Source organism: Ursus americanus, chromosome 15 (genome assembly GCF_024610735.1).
Source record: "Ursus americanus isolate L20-20 chromosome 15, mUrsAme1.1.p, whole genome shotgun sequence".
Classification (NCBI taxonomy): Eukaryota; Metazoa; Chordata; class Mammalia; order Carnivora; family Ursidae; genus Ursus; species Ursus americanus.
The window spans coordinates 19367750-19392021 of record NC_142141.1 but is presented as its reverse complement, the minus strand read 5'-3'; the positions used below and the strand labels follow the sequence as shown (position 1 = coordinate 19392021).

The window sequence follows — 24272 nt, the reverse complement described above, 5'->3', positions numbered from 1 at the left end:
AAGTGATTATTGATAGGTAAGGACTTATAACTGCCTTTTTGTTTTCTTACATTTTTGTAGTTCCTTTGTTTTTACTGTCTCCTTTTGTGATTTGTGTGTGTGCGTGTGTGATAGTGTGCTTTGATTCCTTTTTATCTTTTGTGTATCTAGTAGAGGTTTTTTTCTCTTTACCACGAAGCTTATATTTAAAAAAATCTCATAGTTATAACAGTCTATTTTAAGCTAATAAGTACTTTAATTGCAAAGAAAATCACTCTACACTTTTACTTCTCCCCCCATTTTATGCTTTTGATGTCATACTTGACATTTTTATATTGTTCATCCATTAATAAATTATTGTAGCTATAGCTGATTTCAATGCTTTTATCTTTTAACTTTGAAACTAGAGTTAAGAGGGATTTATATGCTACCGTTATAGTATTAGAGTATTCTGACTGGCTATGTATTTACCTTTATCAGTGATTTTGTACTTTAATTTTTCATGTTGTTAGTTAGCATCATTTTGTTTCTACCTCAACTCTGATTATCATTTCTTGTAAGACAGGGTTAGTGTGATAAACTCCGTCAACTTTTTGTTGGCAATGTCAGAATCTTATTTATTTATTTATTTATTTTTTTAAATTTTTTTTGAAGATTTTATTTATTTATTTGACAGAGAGAGAGACAGCCAGCGAGAGAGGGAACACAAGCAGGGGGAGTGGGAGAGGAAGAAGCAGGCTCATAGCGGAGGAGCCTGATGTGGGGCTCGATCCCATAATGCCGGGATCACGCCCTGAGCCGAAGGCAGACGCTTAACCGCTGTGCCACCCAGGCGCCCCCAGAATCTTATTTATTACCAGCAATGTTCATTATTAGTAAAATACTAAACATTTATTAAGCAACTGTTATGTGCCAAACCCTATGCCAGCTGTGCGTTTGCCCAACTATGTGTCTTTCACATATGTAAATGAATTCCTTCTAAAGATCAAATAATTTGAAATGTATAACATTGCATTTTCTCTTGTTGGCAACTTTTCATTTTTTTGGCGTACAGTTTCTGGAATTTGGTTTTGAATTTTGAGGCTTAGCCTTCAGTTTCAAGCAGTACTCCTCATTCAGGGAGCTTATAATTAGCTCGAAATTCCTGCATGCAACGGTTGTATTTTGTACCACTGAGCACTGATGGGACTATAAAAACAATGATGAGCAGTGCTAACATTTTTCAAGTATAGGCCTTATTTATTTCTGCCTAACATGGGGTGCCTATCATGAAGTCTGGCCCATTTTTATTGATCAATAAATTTTATTTCCAAATAAAAATGTGATATTTCCAGAGTTTTACTTTCAGCAAGCCTGTAATACAATGAGGGATTATGGACCAGAAAGAATTTTGGAAGAACTGATCAGTGTTTTGTGTTGAAAAGGAAAGAATGCATGGAACCATCTGTGTAATTTACTGGTGTTTGCTTTACCATATTTAATTGATTTCTCTTAAAAAGATATATTTACAGTGTGTGTTATTACAAGTCACATTAGTTGTCAGGTGTGTCCATTCCTTCTCAGAGTGCTGACATAGCTTGAGAATCCTTCATTTTGTACCATGCATATATTTGAGTTAACAAAGCAGAAAATGACTTCAGCTTAGACACTGTGTCTGGCCCGTGGAGATATTCTCAAAACTGTGGGTCACCGATTTGTCACTGAGCCAGACTTGCTCCACAGAAAAAGTCTCTTCAAAATCAACCAGATAATTTTGCCTTTGTCCAATGAAAAGCAAGGTTGGATTTGTTTGTTTTGAAGAGCCAAAGCTGGGTGAGTATCATTTTGCATCAGGCATTATTTGTGAAATGAACGGCTGGCATTATGTACTGTCGTAATTACCTGCTGTTAGTTTAACTCAAATTCAACTGTTTTTGGCTTGTATATAGTACATACTTTTCTATCCTTTAATTAAATAATGCCTCATAACACTTTTTAAAGGACTTTCCCTGGGCACGATTATGAATATGTCTCGGTGCCCTATCATCCATAGCGTACATGGGACTTTGTCTGCCATCACTTTCTCTCAGTTTCCTAGTTAGTCTGCTCAGTTCATGTGGTGCAGATGGGGCTGATTCCTTCCTTTTATTCTCCAGAACTGTCATAGGAGCCAAATTTGGCCAACTTGAGAACCTCATGCCCCGGTCACAGGGATTTGTTCAGGGATAAGTGTACGGCTCAAGCTTAGAATCCTTTCCTGGAAAGGATCTTCTATTTTTCCTGTGGAAGTGAGCTTGGGACACCTATGGGCATCTTACTACCCAACAGGGAGAGGGAAGCTGAGAATGAAACCAAGAGAAGCCTAGAGAAGGAGAGGGAGATAGAGCCTTAATTGTATTTTAACTACATACTCCATCCCACCTTAAGATCCATCACTTGGGGTTATAGTTTCATGATTTAGGACCCCGCCTTTTATCCTTAGGCTAATTTAGATGAGTTCTGACTGCCATAACCAAAAGTTTCCTGGTGAATGCCTCTTTTCAGATTAGTGCCAGAACGACTTTATGCCTCTTAATAACCCCTCAGTGTATCTCAGCTTACCCTGCCCTCTCAAGTAAGTGACACAGGGAACACTCTCCTTTATGATCACAGCCATCCTACCTTGTACCTCAGACTTTAAGGTCTTTGCTAGGAACCTGACTTGATAATTTCTCACAAAGTCTTGTAGGTGACATGTAAAGGATTTGTTAGTTTGGGGGAGTTATTTACATGTCAGAAAGATTAAATGAAGTCTAAAAACTCAAGGTAAAGAAAATGGAGTTAAACGCATGTTCTTGCACTTGGGTTAAAAAAAAAATCCTGCATTCACTTACTTAAAATATCTCTTGTGCACTTCCTAAGAGCTAGGCACAGTGGAGGGAACTCAGACACAATAGAGAGTAAGCAGTTTCTGCCCTCCTGGAAAATAACCATTTTTTCTATCAGGACATTTTGACATGAATCAAATAAAAATACAAATAAATGTGTAATCACATCTATGATAAGTACTGGTCTTTGGGCCTGTGTAACGGGTGGTTCTGGGTGTTCAGGGATAACTGAATCTCAGAGCAAATGATAATAGAGTATAAATTTGAAAGTTGAAGAGGAGTTAAAGAGCTGAAAACATGAGAGTGAGGGTAACTTCCAGGAAAAAGAAAAATCTTTCCAGAAGGAGAAAACAGCTTTGTAAAAGATTCTCAAGTGGAAAGATACATGATCTCTGAAGAAGAGAAAATGGCAGCAGATGAGACAAAGGACGTAGACAAGGGACCAGAGGAAACCAGGCCTTTCAAGTCATGGTGATAGTTGCTGTCTTTACCTTTCAGGCAATGGTAAGAAAGACATTTAAGGAGTTCAGTTCACAGAGTGACACAATTAGGTTTATGTTTTAAAAGTTATCACTGCAACTTCGTGATGTTAGGTCTGGCTGGTATTAGAATCACCTGGATTACTGGCTTCCTGTCCCATTCCAGTAGAACCCAGTCTCTGGTGTGGGCCCCCGACTCTGGTCATCTTAAAAGCTCCCTCCAGATGATTCTAACATAAAGCTCAGCTTGAGAATCACAGATGAAAACCAGGTAGGAGACATAAGAGCATCTGTAATAGAGAGGATCTGCGAGCTGGCTTCTCAGTATGATTCCAGGTTATCGCCCCCCTCCCCCCCCAATCTAATTGTGAGTTGCATTAATGGAAACATACTGCCTGAATGAGAGATTTGTGCCTCTGCCCCCAAATTAGACCCAGCACGCCTGAAAATTTTGTTCACTTCTCAGCATCAAATTTTAAGAGGAAATTAGCCAAATTGAAACATTCCTAGAAGATGATAAAAAGGATCTGAGCCATAATGAGCAGAAATGATCCAGTAACACCAGATATATTGAAATTGTAATCGAGTAATCCTTTACCAATGGTGACTTAGGACCTCTGTTTTCAAGTAAGTTAAAGGCTATTATTTATTCGTAGGGTAAATGTGAGGTCCAACTACTTCCCAGTCTTAGATATTGGAAACAATGGCAGGAGATGGTGCAGAAAAGAATCCTTGTCCTTGTGAAGGTTTTGTTCCAGATGAGAATGAAGTTTTCTCGCTCATATGATCCTTAAGATCAGAATTTTATTTTTTATTTATTTTTTATTATGTTCCATGAGCCACTGTGTAGTACATCATTAGTTTTTCATGTAGTGTTCAGTGATTCATTGGTTACATATAACACCCAGTGCTCATCACAACACATACCCTCCTTTATACCCATCATCCTCTTCCCCTCTCCCTCTGAAACCTTCAATCTGTTTCCTGAGGTCCATAGTCTCTCATGGTTCATCTCCCTCTCTGATTTCTCCCCCTTCAGTTTTCTCTCCCTTCTTCTGTGGTCCTCCATGCTATTGCTTATGTTCCACATATGAGTGAAACCATATGATAATTGTCTTTCTCTGCTTGCCTTATTTCACTTAGCATAATCTCCTCCAGTTCCATCCATGTCAATGCAAATGGTGGGTATTCATCCTTTCTGATGGCTGAGTAATATTCCATTGTATATATATATATATATACCACATTTTTTATCCGTTCATCTGTTGAAGGGCATCTCGGCTCCTTCTGCAGTTTGGCTATTGTGGACATTGCTGCTATGAACATGGGAATGCAAGCTGGTACAACCACCCTGGAAGACAGTATGGAGGTCCCTCAAGATGTTAAGAATAGAGCTACCCTACGACCCAGCAATGGTACTACTAGGTATTTACCCCAAAGATACAGATGCAGTGAAAAGAAGGGGCACCTGCACCTCAATGTTCATAAGATCAGAATTTTAAACTGATCTCTGTGGTTAGCATCTTTAGAATCTGTATGTGTTACAGGGAGCTACATTTCAGCTATTAATTTTAGAACATTAAAAGTAGAAATCTCTGAAAAGCAAGGAGCTCAACATCTGTGGAAGGATTCCTGCAGAAATGGCCCTTGTAGAATCTCAGGGCAAGGATCGAAAGAAGTAATAGGAAGAAGACTGTTGAGTGGTCTGGTCTACTGATCTCTAGAGTCTCTGACAAACTGAAAACCAAATGTTATAGTATCAATAGCAGCACTTACATAGTCTGAGCATTTACCATGTGCCATCCACCGGAAGTGCTTTATTATGCATTATCTCACGTGAGATTTATGACACGCTTCGTGCAGATGAGGAAAATGAAACTGTATCAAACAGTATTTTTTGAAGTTAAAAACATGACTTCTACAAATATAAAGTAAAAAGATGTAAAAAAAAAATTCATGTGACTCATTAATTAATGGGGGTGTCAGTATGATGGTAACATTGGTTCCAAGGACAGTTGAGGAGCTCTTTGTTTATAGGTGCATTGATAAAAGAATGCTAGTACAAGATTACTAGATTGGATAAAAAAACTGATTAATGTTTTATAGAGCAATAAAGCATTGCAGTTGGGATTATTTTTTCTACTGGCAAAAAGAAATTTGTATCTTTAATAGACAAAAGCCTTCAAGGTAATGCAACTTCACTAAATTTGGGGCCATTATTTAGTAGTGAATAGTGAAGTGAGCAAAGCACAGCTCGTTAGGGAATTTTTTTTCTTTCCTTTTTCCTTTTTTCTTTTTCTTTCTTTTTTTCTTTGTTTCAGGAGTAGAATTTAGTGATTCATCACTTGCATATAACACCCAGTGCTCATCATAACAAGTGCCCTCCTTAAAACCCATCACCCATTTAGCCCATCCCCATCCACCTCCCTCTGTCAACTCTGTTTGTTCTCTGTTGTAAGAACCTGTTATTGTTTGATTCCCCCTCTTTCCTTCTCTCTTTTTCCTCCCTTCCCACACATTCATCTGTTTTCTTTCCTAAATTCCACATATGAGTGAAATCATATGGTATATTGCTTTCTCTGACTAATTTCGCTTAGCAAATACACTCTAGCTCTATCCACGATACTGCAAATAGAAAGATGTCATTATTTTTGATGGCTGAGTGATATTCCAGTGTGTGTGTGTGTGTGTGTGTGTGTGTGTGTACACACATATATACACACAGCACATCTTCTCTATCCATTCATCAGTTGATGGACACTTGGGCTCTTTCCATAGTTGGGCTGTTATTGATAATGCTGCTATATATATTGGGGTGCATGTGCCCCTTCAAATCTGTATTTTTGTATCCATTGGGTATATATTTTGTATCCACTGGGTATAGGTCTAGTGGTGCAATTGCTGGGTCATAAGGTAGTTCTGTTTTTAACTTTTTGAGGGACCTCCACACTGTTTTCCAGAGTGGCTGCACCAGTTTGCATTCCCACCAACAGTGTAAGAGGCTTCCCCTCTCTCTGCATCCTCGCCAACATCAGTTGTTTACTGAGTCCCTTAGGTAATTCTTGAGAGCCCATGTTACACAATTGCCACATAAAACTTTGAAAGAACATGATTATCTTTTGGACTTATTTTCAGGTTTGGATGATGTTTCTTAACACTGGAAGAGTTAAGTAACTTTTCAGGATTTTCGAGCTGTACTATTGAGGCTGGGTCACAACTAATCTTTCTCCAAATACCCATACTGAAATGAGTCATGCAGCAAATATTCGGGGGAAGTACTAGGGAAGCAGCTTTTGAATCACATCACCCCTGTCCTGCCTTTGTGTTAAGTCTGATCTTGTTTTTATCAGTTACTTTGTTGGTTTAATTGATTCCTAAAACATTTGTAAACCACTCCAAATTAACCTCTCCTCCTATTTTGTTCCTGCAAGAGTAGTTTGGCACACCAAACATAATTAATAAGTAGCCAGTGGCTCATTAACCACGTGGTACTGTTGGCTCTAAGACAAAGGCTGTGGAACCCCAGGTAGAAACCTGATTCTTTAGTATTTACTGCAGCTGTTTCCTCAATAAGATTTCTTCATCGGTTTACAGGATGTGTGTGTGTGTGTGTGTGTGTGGTTGTTGGTAACTTAGGATGTCGCAGTTACCAAAGAGGGGATAGTAATTGCTGATGGTCTGCTATTTTTAGAGTGGTAATCTTGAGCTCTTAAGGTTTGGAGAAGTCCAGTTCTCCGCAAATGGCACTTTGTCCAGCCTCCTGTAACTGACTGCAGATTGGGTTTCACTGTTTTCCTTTCCTGTGAGTTAATCTTGAGGAAAGACTTCAGTGTTAGGTTTTCAGGGTAAATGAAAAGTAGCTGTATGGTTGGCTTAATGTTCCAATAAGGTATTAGGACACTTGCCTGTGTTTAAGGTGATAGACCCCTATTAGGTAAAGGTAACGTGGCAGAAAACTAGTCAATCAAATGATTTATTTTAGGAACTCAAACTACATATGAGAGTACAGTTTTTGCTTTTTAAAAGAAAGAGTCTGATTTTTGCTCTGTTGAGAGAAAACTAAACGGGAATTTAAAGGCCCTGTAATAATATATTTAATAAATATAATGTATGATATTTAATTTATAGGCCACTTTGCATGGGTCATCTCACCAAATCCTCAACAGTTCCATGAGGTAGAGTATATTGTTGTCTCCATTTTACAGATGAGGAAACTGAGGTCCACAGGGGTTAAGCGAGCTGGCCAAAATCACAGCCAGTCAGAGAGGCAGAGTTAAGATTAGACCCAGGCCAACTGATTACAAGCCTACTGTTGTGAAGGTCAGATGGCATCACCTTTCCCACGTGATGCTGGGATGGAGAAAGCACATAGAAAATTAGCCAAAATCCCATTTTCTAACCTCAGCTCTAGCATTAACTGTCTTCGCAACTCTGGCTGAGTCATCTCATCTGTCTGGGCCTCCATTTCCCTCTGTAAAATGAAGGGTAGAAACAATTTGGATTGGATGGTCTCTGGGGTTCCTTCCAACTCTAAAGTTCTCTGATTCTGTAATTGCATCCTGACCTTAGAGGTGCACGTGCTTCCCTCCCCATACACACACATACACACGGCTTCCCAAGGCAAAAATCTAATCCTGCTGTAAGTGCCCATTGTGATTTGATGCAAAATTCAAGACTCCACCAAATCCTATCATGTACAGCAGCCCCTCGGGAACACCCACCACTTTTTAAAATCTGGCAAGCCAGTTCTTTAAAATAAGTTGCTAACGGGGTGTGTTTTTAGTAGGTAAAAATTAAAAAAAATCTCCACCTCAAAACAAATGAGGCTTTCAATAAATCATCTCTTTTCTACAATATTACCTTGACAACTTAGCTTTGACTCATAATATGTGGGGTTTTCAGTGTGGGAGAAGAGGGGTGTCCTCTTTGTATCTTTAAAGATTTCCTCTTGTTTCATGGTAAGAGGAAATGTCAAAGGTAGACCACAAAATCCTGCAGAACGTACACAGGTCATCTTGATGGAGTGTCATCCAGAAACAATCACAGGCGTGCAGAATGAGGACGTACTCTGATTATAGGTACATTGTTTTCTCCTTTCTATTTTCCCTAACCATCACACATCACACATCCCAAGAGCACACGAAATGTTACTTTGCAGGACCAGCACAGTTACAGAGCTGAGAGCCACGAAAGTGCCCCCCAAGTAATTGCATCATTTTTAGTTGCAGCAGCAATAGATGCACATAGGAGGATGAGGGGACAACCCCGAAGTACTGAACCAGTGTAGACATGCTAAACATATCGTTCCCCCTCCAGCAGCTGAAACCGCGAGCAATGACGGAGGCAGGGGCAGGTAGGGAGTTCAGTTAGACTACACCTCTTTCAGCTGCAAGAGGCTCCTTACGGGGCGGGCAAGCGCTCCGGGGTCTCACCAGGCGGGGTGAGCCCAGGGCTGCCGACGGGAGAAGTTAGAAAGGAGCAGCGTGGAGCAGAAGGAGAAGACGCGTTGGCAGCCTCTAGCAGCCCAGAGCAGAACCCCGCACAATGGCTGACCCATCAGCCTTGGTTCTAGAAGCACTCGGCTGTTTGGGGGGACTCTGAGCCCGACGGCCGCCGTGGGCGCTGCTGCTGGGGCGGGAGTCTGCGCTTGACACATGTGTTTCCCATTGATAGCTGGAGACAGCCCAGGGGCTCCGCGTTGGCCTGACAAAGCCGTATTGAAGTACAGACAGAGTACGGTTTCAAAGCAGTCAGAAAAAGAACGGGAATGCTGTTCAGGAAATTCTTCAGGCATGGGCAGGGACTTGGCTGCAGTTCTGCACTTGGAAAATGTGACCGGGGCCGCTTCTGAACACAGGCTGGGCCCGCGCTCACTCGGCCGGCTGCGCGGCCGCCTCCTTCACAGCGTCTGGGCGCTCGGGGACTCCGGGGACTCCGGACTCCGGGACTCTGGAGGAGTCTCAGCAGGCGCCCTGGGAAGCACCCGGAGAGGTAGGGCGCTGCTCATTCGTGCACTTCCACGCTGCGCTTTCTCAGCCTGCTGTCGGCTTGCAAGTACCTGGAGTTTTCGGGGTGTCGTGTGTGGGAGGGGGAGGACTTGTGCAAGTTAGAACTCCATCACTTAAACATTTGGTGTGGAGTGAGAATCCTTTCTCTCCCCCAGCCCTCTTCAAGATCCGATTTTCAGCAGGGCAGAGACACTTTTGAAAGCTAGGATTTAGCTAGCAACACAAATGTGGGAAAGGAAAGTATGTGAATGCTCTTATGGTCACCCTGCTCCAACCTCCCGTAACTTAATCTGCATGGAAGCACACTTCATTGGCAGGACAGATCATTTTGGAAGAAACTGTGTGTTCTTTGCTTCGTGAGAGTTTTTGAGAGGGTTTTTTTTTTTTTTTTAAAGCAGAAAATAGCTTTCATTTTAGGAAAGCATCAGAGTGAAGTTTCTATTTTGGATTACACTTTCAGAGTGTGGGAGCAGATACGTGTGTATGAATTCTTGGCATCTTTTATTATTATATGGGATTTTGGCTGTCATTAAGGAGCCCAGTGATATGTTTGCCTAGAAATATGCTGGATCAACATTTGTGATTCTGTTTCTGTAATAATTTCCAACTTCTCCGAGTTGAAAAGTAACTGGCGGTTTTACTCAGAGAAAATACATTTGTATTTTGGAATTACAGGCAACAAAAGAGTAACAGAAAACTAATTTATTCAAAATCATCGTTAAAAGACAGAGATATAATGGTGTGAATTTTAGTTCATTAATTGATTGATTTTATTTTAGACCTTACTGGAAAGAGTGCTTTAACCGCCCCCCCCCAAATTTTAAAGAATCCTTTCTTGTGCATATCAGCCATTATACAATATAGATTTTTACTGCCTCCGCCCCCCCAGGAAAGCTCTGCCTTATTCTATGTTTCACATTTAGCAGATACACAGTATAATTGCATTTAAGAAGCTGGCTCAGCTCAGAAAGGGCTAGACTGAACCTCAGGATGGCTCTGGGGATTACTGGCAGAGCAATCAGCAACAGCTTGGTGCTCTCCAAAGGGGCTTGGCCAGGAGTCTGTTTGGGGAAATAGATGAATGAATGGATTCAGGTGTGTGTTTACTTCAGTGTTAAAATCTCTCAGCGAGTAGCTAAGAGTAAAGATTAACGGGTGAATGAAGAATAAAGGGCTGGAGTTCTCCAGATCTTTCTCTGTATAAAACGAACGAGCAGGCAAACCTTGTGTCCCTTTGGTGGAAAGTCAGCACTCAGAGCCAGCAATTTGATTTTCTCCCCAGTTTTGCACCTGGAGGAGGGAATTGGGGAATGACTGGCAGCAGGGCTTCTTACCCTGAGACATGGCCCACAGATGTTTTCTTCATCAGCCTCGTCTTTGGGTTGGGTTGGGTGGAGCGGGTTTGGCACTTGTGGGAGTGGGGTGGGATGCCAGCATAGACAGTGACTACATTTGTGTTTTTCTTAAGTGCCTACTGGGTGAGCAAAATGCCAAGACAGATTAGGAACCGACACGAACCAGAGCCAAGCCCATTGCCGGTGAAAAAGGAGACTCCAGTGAGCTCTAATGTCATACTCGTCTAAATTTAGTGCGCGTCAAGCACTGACAGAGCAGGCGTGAAATGGCAGCTCCGGGTTGCAGGATTATGAATGGCAGTGCCTAAAACTTGGAAGAAACTTTAGAGTTTCCCTTTTTTAGAAGTAGAGGAGGGGCAAAGCAAGCTCCCTTGACATTTGAAAGGAGAAAGAAGGGGGTGAAAGGGTAGATGAGAAGAAATCCAGGGCGGAGGTGCGGGCAGCAGGGGAGAGGAGTGGCCACAGCAGGCACTGGGCAGCCAGGGCAGAGGAGGAGACGGTGCCCGGGAGTGAAGCACGTAGCTAGAGACAGCCCCAACCAGCAGGCACGGATCCCTGAAGAGAAGTGTGTGGATAAACCATGGCCTCACTGAAGAGAATTGTTTTACCCTCTACACAATGGGAGACCCCATGGTCAGTCTGCCCCGCTGTGCCTTCTGGAAGCAATCAGAGAGCACATTTTGTAAGAATGACAACGCCCGAGGGTTCAGATTTCCTAAGCAAGGAGGGAGCAGGCTCTTCGGGCTTTATTTTTAACCCATATTTCTTCCATCCAGAGATATTCCCACTGGGGGTGTTGAGTGAACGGACCAGGTGGAGATGGGTGAGTGATTGCAGTGAGTGGTTTGTTCTAGGCCCTGCCCATGGATACTTTAGCAGAAAGACAGACTTTTTCAAAATAATATAAAGTGATACATCTGCTTTATTTTAATGAATGAATTTACTTAAATTATTATTTTTTAATTAAAAAAAAACCTCTCCAAGGTCACGTACCCACATTATCGGTGAAAGTGTTTAAAACTAGTTTTCTAAGGTTAGGAGATTCATAGAATCATGGATTTGACCATTTGGAAGGGATTTGGGCCATCCTGTAGTTCAGAATTTCTTGAATATGAGTAATACGGAGACCCTTTTTATAATGGCGGGGGGGGGGGTCATTGATGCCCCTGTTGTTGATTTAATTATTTCGTTGTACTGTCATTTAAATATGTACAAACCAGAAATACCTACCTAGATATTACCTCTCTGCCTTAATCATTCTTGAACAGATACAGCACTAAAACAAATTTTTGAATTAAATACAGAAAAACTTATCTAATAATATTCATATAATCAACAGTGATTTTTTTATGTAGAAAATGCTTTATTGTAATTTAATAAGGATTATACCACGAATATGGCACTAACAGCAACTTTGGAGATTACTTTGATTTCAGCCCTCTTATACTCTTGTATCCTGGGCAGGCACTTGGTTCTTCCATGGTTTTTTTCTCTTCACTTCTACCTTCATTATGTCCTTCTATTTGTGCCTTGAAGGAAAGTGCCGTTTTGTGTTATATCACACTATATCTTCATGACAACAAGAGTGGAATCACTTGTTGCCCACATGATCATACGGTTCATACGAGCACAGACACCAAAGGTAGCCAGTGGTTGGGAATGGGATCTGTATTTTCTGGGACAAAATTCACACAAATAAGCACATCAAAAACAAAAACAAAAACAAAAACAAAACCCAAGACCAAATTTGATGCAGAACCTCGAATCTCAGGGAAGATCTGAGGATCCCTCATGGGGACTCCACGGAAAGAGATGCTGATCCTGGTTGGCTCTGGTTCCATGTAAGAGCCTCTGTAGGAATCTGAGGAAGAATGGCTCTGGAAACACCCTGTCTGAATTTCTAGCATTTCTAATGGAACCCAGCCACTTCTACTTGTTTCATATATTGGAGTTTGGCAAGAGATTTCATCTGAAAAGAGTTTGAGTGCAGTGTAGGTGAAACTTGAGTTTGGTTGCAAGTCATAGAAACTCTGCTCACAGAAGTCGGAATGTGTAAGGCCTTGCTTTAGGCTTTTAGAGGTGTAGACCATGCCGAGACAGTCAGAGCTGTTGGGCCCGCTGAGCCGTGTCCCCAGGGACCAAAGCCGCCTTTCTGCTTCACCATCCTCAGCTCTTCAGCTGAACTTCCGTGCTTGTGCCCATGTATCGTGTTCAAGTCAGGGCAAAGGTGGCAGGGCATAAGGGGGAAAAACACCTCTCCTCATGAGACTTGGCCCCTTTAATCAGGAAGGGTTCTTCTCCCGTGTAGATTTCCCCTCACATGTCAGAATACACACCCAGAACTGGATCGTGTACCCGCTGGCCCCATGCAAGGATATTACTGCAAAGGGTTAAAGCCGACCACATATCGCTCTCTGGGTATGGAGTAGGAGCCCCCAAGTTCAGATCAAGAGCTTTCTGACAGAATGAGCCTATCAGTGTTCCATCACCAGTGAAGACCAGGGAGGAGATTTGTAGGATAGGCATGGACAGTTTTGGCCACAAAACCTTAAAAAAAAAAATGAATAAGCAAATACATTTGAAAAACACTGTTCTAGGGATGCCTGGGTGGCTCAGTCGGTTGACTGTCTGCCTTCCGCTCAGGTCCTGATCCCAGGGTCGTGGGATTGAGTCCCACATCAGGCTCTTTGCTCAGCCGGGAGTCTGCTTCTCCCTCTGCCTGCTGCTCCCCCTGCTTGTTCTCTCTCTGTCTGTCTTTCTGACAGATGAGTAAATAAAAACTTAAAAAAAAAAAAAAGAAACACTGTTCTAATAATCCATTTCTTCCACCTTAAAAAGTGAACACTGAGATCAGCAAAGTGGACACTGAGATCAAAAGATTGCATAAGGGACACAGGCAGTCTTAGACCATGCCAATGCTGCTTGTTCCTTGACCGTAGGTCTCGTGTGGACTGCATGTTATATCCATTGGTTCAGTAATGATAGCTTAGTGACACTTCGGAAGCTTGCTTCCAAAAAAAAAAAAGGGAAAGTAACATTATAATGGAGTCTTAGTGTTAGAAGATTCCTCGGAAATCACCAGCTTCCATGGTTTCTTGAAACCTCCTGAATCAGAATTTCAGGGATTAAAGTTGAAGAATCTCTAGATTCTTGAACGCTCTCCAAGTGGTTCTTTTGAAGCCAGCCAGACAGTGGTGCACAGACTGAGTTTGGTGACCACTGGCATGGCTAACTCAGTATCCAGCGCAGGCCTGCCATATATGGCACTGCAGACAGGTTATCAGCCAGAGGTGATGGCAGTGCCTCCGATGACAGAGAACCTCAGTACACTGTGAAGCAGCTGGGGTCTTGTCTCACCTCCAGTCTCCTCAAATTGGATGTCTGTCCTTTGTAACCTGTGGCCATTGTCATGGACTCCGGAGCCACATTTGGGATTGGTGGTGGTAATTGGTGCAGAAGTGAGGTGAAGAAAGGGAGTAAAGGGAGAGGTAGTCAGACGTCTTGGGCTACATCCTGACTTCACTCATCACTGGATCTCGGCGTTCCCACCTGTAAAATAGGATCAGACGCCTCTAGAGTGTTCTCTGTTTCCCATAATCTTTGATTATTATAATTCTAAAGCTCTTGCATTTCCCTATGAATGTCGTCATCTTTCTTTCCCAAGGCTGGGCATCCTGATGCTTTCATCTGTCCCTCATCTTTTCCTCTGCTGTTCTCTTTAGTCTTCTTGAACACATTCCAGTTAACTTCGTCCAGACAAAAATACGTCTCCCTGGACTCAGTTCCAGTCATCTGCCAAGTGCATATTCCATGAACAGAGAACACCGAACATCTATTAACCAAAGGGGAGAAAGTGATTTTATGGGAGAAGCAGTGCAGTAAGAAAGAAGAAAGGAAGGTGGGCTGATCTGATAGCAGAAGAAGATACACACACACACACACACACACACACACACACACACACAAAATATTAACAGAGAGCATGAGAGAAACCAGCAAAGAATGAAATAGGCAAATCAAGATCGAAAGAAGTGTGGGCACAATCAGCAGAGACAATGTTTTACACCAGTTTATCCGAGTTACTTTTTCTGTGTTGCCCAAATTTCTCGACAGATTCCACTGTCCTCTTTCTTTCACCTTCGCTGCCACACGGAAAGGTGATCGTCTTCATTACTGTTTCAGATTCCCGGTGCTGAGTGTGAACCACCTTATAGAAAGGCAGCCATGCACTCCGTGGCCCCTGGCCTGCTGTCAGAGGTTTGCAGGCTCCGGGAGGAGCGCGTCACCACGGTGCGCTACGCGTATCAATCCTGCGAGATTGGTTTGCTGGGAAGCCTTTGCTGGGGGGTAGCTCCGGGTGTGTGGCGGGTGCGGAAGCTACGGCTTTATTCTTCTTAACCGATAATGCAGTGGCAGATGTGAACACAAGCACAGGTTCCTGATAAAAACTATATTGCCGGGGATTAGAAACTCCCTCCTGGTTCACACCACTTTCCTTAGCTAGGTGATAGGATCAGACTCTCTCGTGAGCACCCTGACTTCCAAACAACATATTTCTGAGCCCCTGGAAACCTTGCCGTTATCTACTGGCTGGGGTGGAAGTATCGAGCCACTGTGACTGTTCTTCTTGAGCTCAGAGTGAACAAATATCAGTTGTTAGCTCGTTTGTCCAAGCAGACATTGGCCACCACCCTGTTGTCCTAACTCTGGTTAGGGTTGTGGTACTGGGCATGGCGTGTTCAGTGGGAGAAGATTGCTTCAAACCGAGGAATAGCTGAGGAGCAGCGCCCTGCTGTGTTCCTTTCCTGCCTCTTCTTACCTGGGGTCGTGTGCCGTCATTTCTCTTGTCCTGGACTCTTTCTAGCTCTTTCCCTCCCTCCTTTTTTCAAATTTCATTCTATCTTCCTGTTGCCAGTTTTTCTCTCTATTGAGAATGTTTCTTCTCTGTTCTTTGTTCTGTTCAGACCCAAGTCATCCGCTTCCCTCAGTGGTCAGGAATGCCAGGAACAGACCAGAGTCTGCTAATAACTTGGACCCTGTAATGACAAGCATTAATTCCTAAAGTTGGGCATGACCTTCAGAGATTTGTGGCATCACTTCTGTTGTGGACAAAGCTACGCCTGGGGTTTCCCAGGCTGAGGATGCTCACAGCAGGTCACAAACTGGAAGTCTGAGGGCTGACCTACAGGCCCTATTTGGGGTCACAAAGTTTTTGTTTTGTTTTTTTTTTTTCTTTTTCTAATTAATTACAAAGCATTTAGTCATTCTGAGATATTATGTACAAATCTGGATACTCTAGAAAGAGCTGAAGAGGGGCATCCCTGGTCTGGTTTCCCACGGCTTGCCAGTTAGTACAATCTGAGCAGTTCCTGGTCCTGTGAGAGGGTTATGTGTCCACTTTATTCCTAACCCCACCTTCTGATCTATAGGTGTTTATAATGATAGTCTTAATAGGGTTTCATGTCTGAACCACAGAAAATAGAAGATGATTTGAATGACCTTTTTTTTTTTTTTTAATTCTTTTAAGGGTGGTACATAATGTATCATTCTAGATGCAGAAGAAAGAAAGTAAGGCATTATGACCTGATTCTCTTGGAGGGGACTGTTGAGTAGCAAAAAGCAGTAGGACAGCATGCCTAGAGCACAGGTGTCGAAGTCAGTTATTCCTTCGAGTAATCACATCATAGGATCGTACATGGGATTTCAGATTTTAAATGTGATAGAAATCAGAACAGTCACTGCTTCCGGGGATGGGGATCAATTAGGAAGGGGCATGACAGGACTTTCTAGCGTTATGGAAACAGTCCCTACTTTGATCGAATATTGTTTACACAGATGTACAGATTTGTAAAACTTGACCTGAATAGTTAATATCTGTGTATTTCACTGGAACTGAGTTATAGCTCAGTAGACCTATATACATACATACATGGAGGCCTGCAAGGACTTAGCCAAGTACGTGATAACTTCACTATTATTGTTAGCGTGTTTGTTTCTGGACACCTTGATTTTTTAAAAAAATAACATGACTAAAAATGAGATGAACAGCATTTCCTTCCAGACCACAGATTTCGTTGCAGATATTTGATAGCATAGCTAAAGAGCCTTACCAAACACAATTGTCAAGGAAGAATCTACTGGATCAGTGCTAATTTTATGCAACTATCGAATCGCTATAAAAGGTTGTGCCTAATTTGTTGTAGCTGTTTTTCATGATGCTGTAGAAGTTTGTGGGTCTCAGAGACCTGTGAGAGATGGCTTCCTACCTGGGAAAACTGCCTGGACTTAGGGAACATGTACCCTGCCTGAAATACAGTAGCTGCTGTAGTATTCGTAGAATTGATGAATTGTCTTAAAATTAATATCCATGTTAAGAAATTCGAGCTCAGACTGTTACCAAAACATGTTTTGCATGAGTCCTCATGCTGTACTGACCAAATATACACATGGATGTGGAAGCCTTTTACACAAGTAGTAAGGGAATTGGTATTTCAGCCACACACTCCAGTTTCAAAGTCTTGCTGTCTTTAACACACTGAGTGAGTTTGGGTCGGTGATTTAACCTCTCTGTTTCTCAGTTTCCTCATCTGTAAAATGGGATAGTAATAGTACCTACCTCATAACGATAGGACTGTGAGGATTGAGGAAGTTCAGAAAAGCATTTCAAACAGCGTCTGGCACGTGGTAGCCATCACACAAGGGTCGGTCTTCAGGTTTGCACACCCTCTTTGTGCTAGCAAACTGACGGCTTTGTTGTGATCTGCCTGTGGGTGTTGTTCCAAAGGTGCATGTCTGGTGGCTGATGAAAGTGACGTCAAGCAGGTGAAAAGCCTGAAGCCTGGGATCTGTGGGGGACTTGTGGTTCTCTTGGGCCAACATTGGCCTTGTTCCTGACTTACTCTCTCATCTCCCTGATCTCCCTAAACCCGGTTTTCTCACCTCTTAAATAACGATTTGGGTTTCATACTGCCTGTGTTCCCTTCAAGCTTGCGTCTCATTGTCTGGTCTTAAGTGTTTGAGTCCTGGTCGTTATTATTTTACTATATAGCGTGGTCCCCAAGTCACAGAAGAGCTGTAGCGGCACGACTGGGATTGTCCTTCTCTGGTTCTTGTCGCAGTCATCACAGGCATTTACCAGGATTGGCCTCATACAACACAGCTGGTTTGCTGAAAGGGACCATCACTCCTGTTAAGATAGCTGGCCATCAGGGAGGCCATGGTGGGTGGATGCAGGTTCGTTTGCATGTGCAAATGACACTATTAAAATTGCAGTCAGCTGTTTGAAATTAGTTGTCCTCTTTAAGGTATTCAGTTTACACATTCTTTTCTAGTCCTCAACTTGCAACATAAAGAACTATGTTGAATTTTACGGGCAGCCAAACCTTCACGGACTCTCAAGATTCCTTCAAGTCTGCTCACATATTGCCTTCTCCATGAGGTTGACCTTGCTCAGGCTTTTAAAAATTGAACTTGCTCTGCTCCCCTCCCCCACCCCTGTATTGCTGATCCCGCTTTTCCTGTCTTTTCTTTTTTTTTTGGGGGGGGCGCGTCGTCCTTGACCCGTGGTGTACTCATCCCCTATAACGTAAGTATAATGTACTTTGGTTTTCATGTTCATCTGTCTCTCCCATCACTGCCTCCTACCACTGCCGTGAGATGAGGCGTCTGTGTTTCAGCTCCCTGATGTATTCCACATGCCTAGAGCAGCCCCATGGGAGGATCTGAAGGAAAACACAGACTTGTCCAAAGGTGGCAGTGCTTACGCCACACTAAGTACACATAGATGGTAATTCTAAACACCTCGTGTTACGTTCAGGGAAAGGCATGTCTTTGCCACATTCCATGCGCAGTGGAAAGAAAACTGGACCTCAGTTCGAGTCAAGACTCTGACCAACTTACTAATCAGAGCTGTCCTTGAGGACTTCCCTTCACTCTTTGTACCTCAGGATCTTAATTTATGAAATAGTTTTAATAATTTTCATCTCCCAGAGTGTTGTCAGAAATTTATGAGCTCACGTATCTAATGATGGCTGGTACAAATATGAATGTGTGTTTCAAAAATTTCTTTCCACCCGGGGCGCCTGGGTGGCACAGCGGTTAAGCGTCTGCCTTCGGCTCAGGGCGTGATCCCGGCGTTATGGGATCGAGCCCCACATCAGGCTCCTCCGCTGGGAGCCTGCTTCTTCCTCTCCCACTCCCCCTGCTTGTGTTCCCTCTCTCGCTGGCTGTCTCTATCTCTGTCAAATAAATAAATAAAATCTATAAAAAAAAATTTCTTTCCACCCAAAACTACTACAGCTGGCACATCATACTTCTAAATCTCAGGGACAGTGAGAATTCATGGTCGTAATTATACTGAAATATCTTCCAGGTCACCAGAAATAAATATTTTGAATTTAAATATAAGGCCTATCATACTTTGGAGGAGAACTCTGTTACTATCTGTAAGAAACAATACCCCCCCCCCACAAACACACACATAGCTTGACCAAGCAATTCGATTTCTCAGGACTTCTCTGAGAGGCATATTTGGACATATATGAAACATGTATGCTGCAGTCCTGGGCTTTAAATAGCATTCACTTACAGGAGACTGAAACATTTCATCTCTAAGCCCCGTCTTCCCCCTGAATTCTAGACTCCTTTCAAAGTGGGTGCCTTTGGTACGCCACCCCCATGGATTTTTCTGTGCATTTCAAAATCAGCTCGACTCAACAGCGCTTTCTCTCTCTCTCCCCTCCACACACTCCGTTTGCCTCCTGCCCATGAGCCTACTATGCCCCAGTGTTCCCCATCATGATGAATGGTACCATCCTTCACCGAGGCGCTCATGCCAGACTCTTAGCATTCCCCAACTCCTGTCCTTTTCCTGCCTCATTCTTGGTCTTACCAAATCCTGGTAGCTCTACTTTCCAAATAGACTCGAAATATAGTACTGACTTGCCAACTTCTCTTTCACCACTGCCCTGGTCTGGGCTTCTGTCCCCCCCAACCCTGGGCGATAGTAGTCGTCCAGGTACCTGGTTTCTCCACCTACATTCTCATCCCAACAGTCTGTTCCTTACAGACCAGCTGGGGTGATTGTAAAGTGAAGATCAGATCCTCTTCCTCTGATGCTTCGGTTCTCTGATAGTTACCATCACAATCTGTATCCTAGTTTAGGCTTTTACTGTGGCTTGTAAGTCCCAGTGTGCACCCCTTCTGCCTGCACTCCCAAGCTGATTGTCCAGCACTTTCCCCCTTCTTTGCTCTGGCCTAGCCACATTGTCCTTCACACATGCCCAGTGAAATCCCACCTCAGGGCCTCTGCACTTGCTTATATTATTTCCTCTGACCAGAGTGCTTCTGCCAGATGTTCTTATGATTTACTTTCTTACTCGTTGATTTTTCCCCCCACAAATCTCTCCACTACAGAGTTTTTCTGACCATCCTAGAAACAAGAGCGTCGCTCTCATTGTTTGTCGCCTTATCCTGCTTTCCTTTTTTCCCTCCTAAGACTTCTTCCCAAGGCTAAGCTTAACATTACATATTTATCTGTTTATTGTTTCCTCCACTAGACTGGAAGGTCCAAGAAGCAGGGCATCTTTTTATTGCTAATGTCTAGTGCCATACATGATAATACCCGATAAGTATTTATTTGTTAAAGGAAACCTTGGTAACAAAAAATTATTGGAAACAACCTCAGTATTCATAACGAAGGAGTTGGCTAAGTTAAATATCATACGTCCATATAATTAAAACTGTTTAACTTAAAAAAAATACAAATTTGTGTATGTGTTCATGCGACTATCATTTGGCTGTGTTAAGTGGACTGAGTTAGATTCAGAACAATAAAGAGCATTAAATATGCCCTTCTTTTTGTAAAAAGGAAAATTTTAAATGCGTGTGTATATATTGAATGTACATATTGAATTAAGCCTGTATGTGTGTTGAACTTTTCTATAAAGATTTAAAAAGCTGGTAATAGTTGATTCGGTGGAGGGAAGCTGAAAGTGTGAATGAAAATCTTTCTTGAAGTGCGCCTGGTTAGTTCAGTCGGTTAAGCATCCAACTTTTGGTTTCAGCTCAGGTCATGATCTCAGGGTCATGAAATCAAGTCCCTCATTGGGCTCCAAACTCAATGGGGAGTTTGCTTGAGATTCTCTCTACCTCTCCCTCAGGGGCCCCCTCATGCATGCACTCTCAGTCTCTCTCTCTCTCTCTCTCTCTCAAATAAGTCTTTAAAAAACATTTTTTTCTTGACTGTATACTTTTAAGCTTTTTTAAATACATGCAACTGTCTAATTTTTTTTTCAGTAAAAATTGTTCAACACTCCAATTCTTAGAAAACTGAAAGATGGAATACCTAACTTCTAAATTAATCCACATATGTGCTTAAAAAGAAATGCCATTCTTAGTCCTTAGACCATTTCACATAAATAAGCATTTGCTTTCATGGATGAATTTTACAAGAAAAAATGTTGATTGTTATATCACAACTAAAAGAGATGAGTTTGTTACAATTGTCTAAATTGTGCCAAATATTAACAAACCAAGACTAATGTGTTGTATGGATGGCTGAATGAAAACAACCCTGGAAAGCAGTTAGTTTTAAATCAGAGACCTCAAAATTAACATGGCTAATGGAAAACTATTTATGTGCCAAGATAATCCACAACGACTGTGATTCCACCCAGACTCCAGATATGTAATGCAGCTGTGGGGGAATGTGTGCTGCTATTTCCATAAACTGGTTACACTCATATACAGTGATGTGGTTCATGTTTACTTGTAAATGTGCTGGAAATATGAATATGCAGCATCATTACCCACAAACCATAGCTCACTTGATTGGTATTATTTGTCTTATTTCTGAAGAAGATGGTAGAGTTATTAGTTGGGGCATTTTAATTCATTACTCCTTATGATAACCTGTAAGGTACGGTGTAGTGGGGGCACAGCTTCTCTCTGCAAAATGGTCCCTGCTCTGTCCTCTGAGCTCACTCAGTGCTCACCTTGCCAGCCACCCTGCTTAACTGAAGCAGGCCCTTAGGGCCAGAATACTTGCTGTGTCCTCTGCTGAAAAACACGTTCTACCTCTGGCTCTCACCTTCATCCTCACTTTGTCAGAATGGCCTCCCGTGGTCAGAGGGGGTACCCTCCATTCTTTACCATGGAACCCTCTTCAGTTTCCTTTTTAGCACCTTACTTAGTTATAATGGCTTAATCTGTTTACTTGAGGAAGTCCATCTCTCCCGTGGAAGTATGAACTTAAGAAAGCAGAAACCCGACCCTGCTCATTCTTTCGAAGACCAGTGTGTCCCTAGGATCTGCTGTGGTACTTGGCAGATAATAGGTGATCAAAAATACTCTTTCCTTGCTGAAAAAAGAGATTGTGATTGGGGATTTCCTCAAAGGCCAGGTCTGTCTTCTGCCATATTTCTTCCCTCTCATATGTAACGTTATAGGGAGTTGCACTCGTTGGCACTCCCATAAGTTCCCTTATGGAACAAGATATTTGTAAAGCCTGGTGGGCAGAAGAGCCTAGCAAGCGTTAGTAAAATGCATGTCAGTGCCTCCTTGTTCTCGACTCTACCTATACATAGAGCAGATCATGGCCCATAAAATTTTGTAGGTCCAAGAGAAAAATCACCAGGAAACTTCATGGCATTTTACGTGTCTTTAGAAAGTTTGCGGATTATTTTTTAATCATCTCTCAAAACAGAATGCGTTCTTCCATAGTAGAGGGACAATGCAGATTTTGTAACTGTTCTCTGGGTATCTTTCTTATTGCTGGGGAGAAGAGGAAAACATGTGTTCTTCTCCTGGAGAAGAAACCTGCTGAAATACAGGCAAAGCGAGGGCTTACATCAGTATTAGCCTGGAATTTGCACTCAGCCTCACACAGTTGGCCAGCTCTGTGAGTTCTGACCCAGTATCTTCTGTCTTTCTTACATCAACTGATGAAATGTAAGAACTGGGCAATATAGGATTGTCTAGTAGCTATTTGGTACCAACTAGATTTAGGAAGGAAAGTCAACGTGGTATGAAACATATGACCACTTGGGTACAATCAGGCAAGCTTCTGTGTTATGACGTCAAATCTTGTCAGAGAAGTGGGACTTATCACTCTGAACCTTAGTGTGGGTGGGCTTAAGCTGAAAATAAAACACAGCTCCCTTAATTAGAGGAGCAGTAGCTACCGGGTTCAGGGACCAGTTAGGCTGCGCCTGGCTTGAGGATCTTTGTGAGGACTTCACCATGAACATGGGATTTGTACAGGTCCTCCAATGGCACCTTTGACTGATGTGGGGCATTTGGGAGGCCATTCAGAAAAGCTTCATGGGCGTCTAATAAGTCACGAAGGTATTGGTGGTGGCTGCAATGGCAGAAGTGAAACAGAGCCACACAGCCTAAGAAGAGGTTGTTCACAAGTCCAAGTCGTTAAGACGAATACTGTCCTTGAGATTGACACATTAAAGTAGCATCAGGCCTTGATTCTGTAATGTTGCATGATCCCAGGTGAGAATATTTGAATGTGTGGGACCGTGAGGTTACAGCTCTCCAAACCATGCTTTAGTAATATGCCCATGCAAAGCGTCCTTCTCTGGAAACTCAACACCTATTATATTTCGCAGCTACTTCATTAACCCGTGACTGTATCTTTTGATTATTATATTACGGCATTGCCTTGACTGTCCGTAGTTCCTCCCTATCTCATGGCAAAACAACAGAAAGTTCTGTATTCGTTCTCTGGAAAATATAATCCCACTGCATTTTGTGTGCAAGAAATAGATGATCTATGTCAACTGGATTTGTTTTTAAACAGGTGAACACTGAAAATAGCCCCATAAAGGAATAGACTAATGCTTTGGATTTAAGCCCACTTTACATCAGTAAAATCACATGTGCATTTGGAAAGGGAGTCACCTTGTGTAAATTTTCATTCTTTTACTTGTGACCTTATAGCTTTTTGTTATTGGAGGATGTGTTTTGTTATTTGGTCTTGGCTTGGTTTTTATTCATTCATGGAATAACTCTACATGTATATACACCCACATATATAATTTCATTTAATTACATACATAAACACACTTGTTCAGGTACTACTGTAGTTCAAAGAACTTTTATTTATTTTATTTCTATTTTTTTAAGATTTTATTTATTTGTCAGAGAGAGAGACAGCAAGCAAGCACAAGTAGGGGTAGCAGCAGGAGGAGGGAGAAGCAGACTCCCTGCTGAGCAAGGAGCCTGATGCAGGACTCTATCCCAGGACCCTGGGATCATGACCTGAGCTGAAGGCAGATGCTTAACCAACTGAGCCACCCAAGTTTCCTGGTTCAAAAAACTTTGACTTATTTTACTTACTTATTTTTAAAGATGTTATTTATTTATTTATTTGACAGAGAGAGAGAGAGACAGCCAGTGAGAGAGGGAACATAAGGAGGGAGAGTGGGAGAGGAAAAAGCAGGCTCCCAGCAGAGCAGGGAGCCCTATGCGGGCTTGATCCCAGGATTCTGGGATCACTCCCTGAGCCGAAGGCAGATGGTTAATGACTGAGCCACCCAGGTGCCCCCAAAGAGCTTTTAAATGCTTAAAAGCATTTACTATATATTCAGAGGGATG

General features: G+C 42.4%; 1 protein-coding gene across 4 annotated transcripts in view; it reads left to right on the top strand.

Annotated features, from left to right (window-relative positions):
- SGCD (sarcoglycan delta) overlaps positions 1-24272 on the top strand; it is a 904357-nt gene that overhangs the window by 514474 nt on the left and 365611 nt on the right. For 2 of the 4 annotated variants that reach the window (XM_045791976.2, XM_045791981.2), the window contains exon 1: positions 9155-9295. The exons of the other annotated variants lie outside the window; for them this stretch is intronic. The gene's annotated coding sequence lies outside the window, so the exon portion shown is untranslated. Of the gene's footprint in view, positions 1-9154; positions 9296-24272 lie in introns of those variants that run through there. 4 annotated transcript variants of the gene reach the window in all.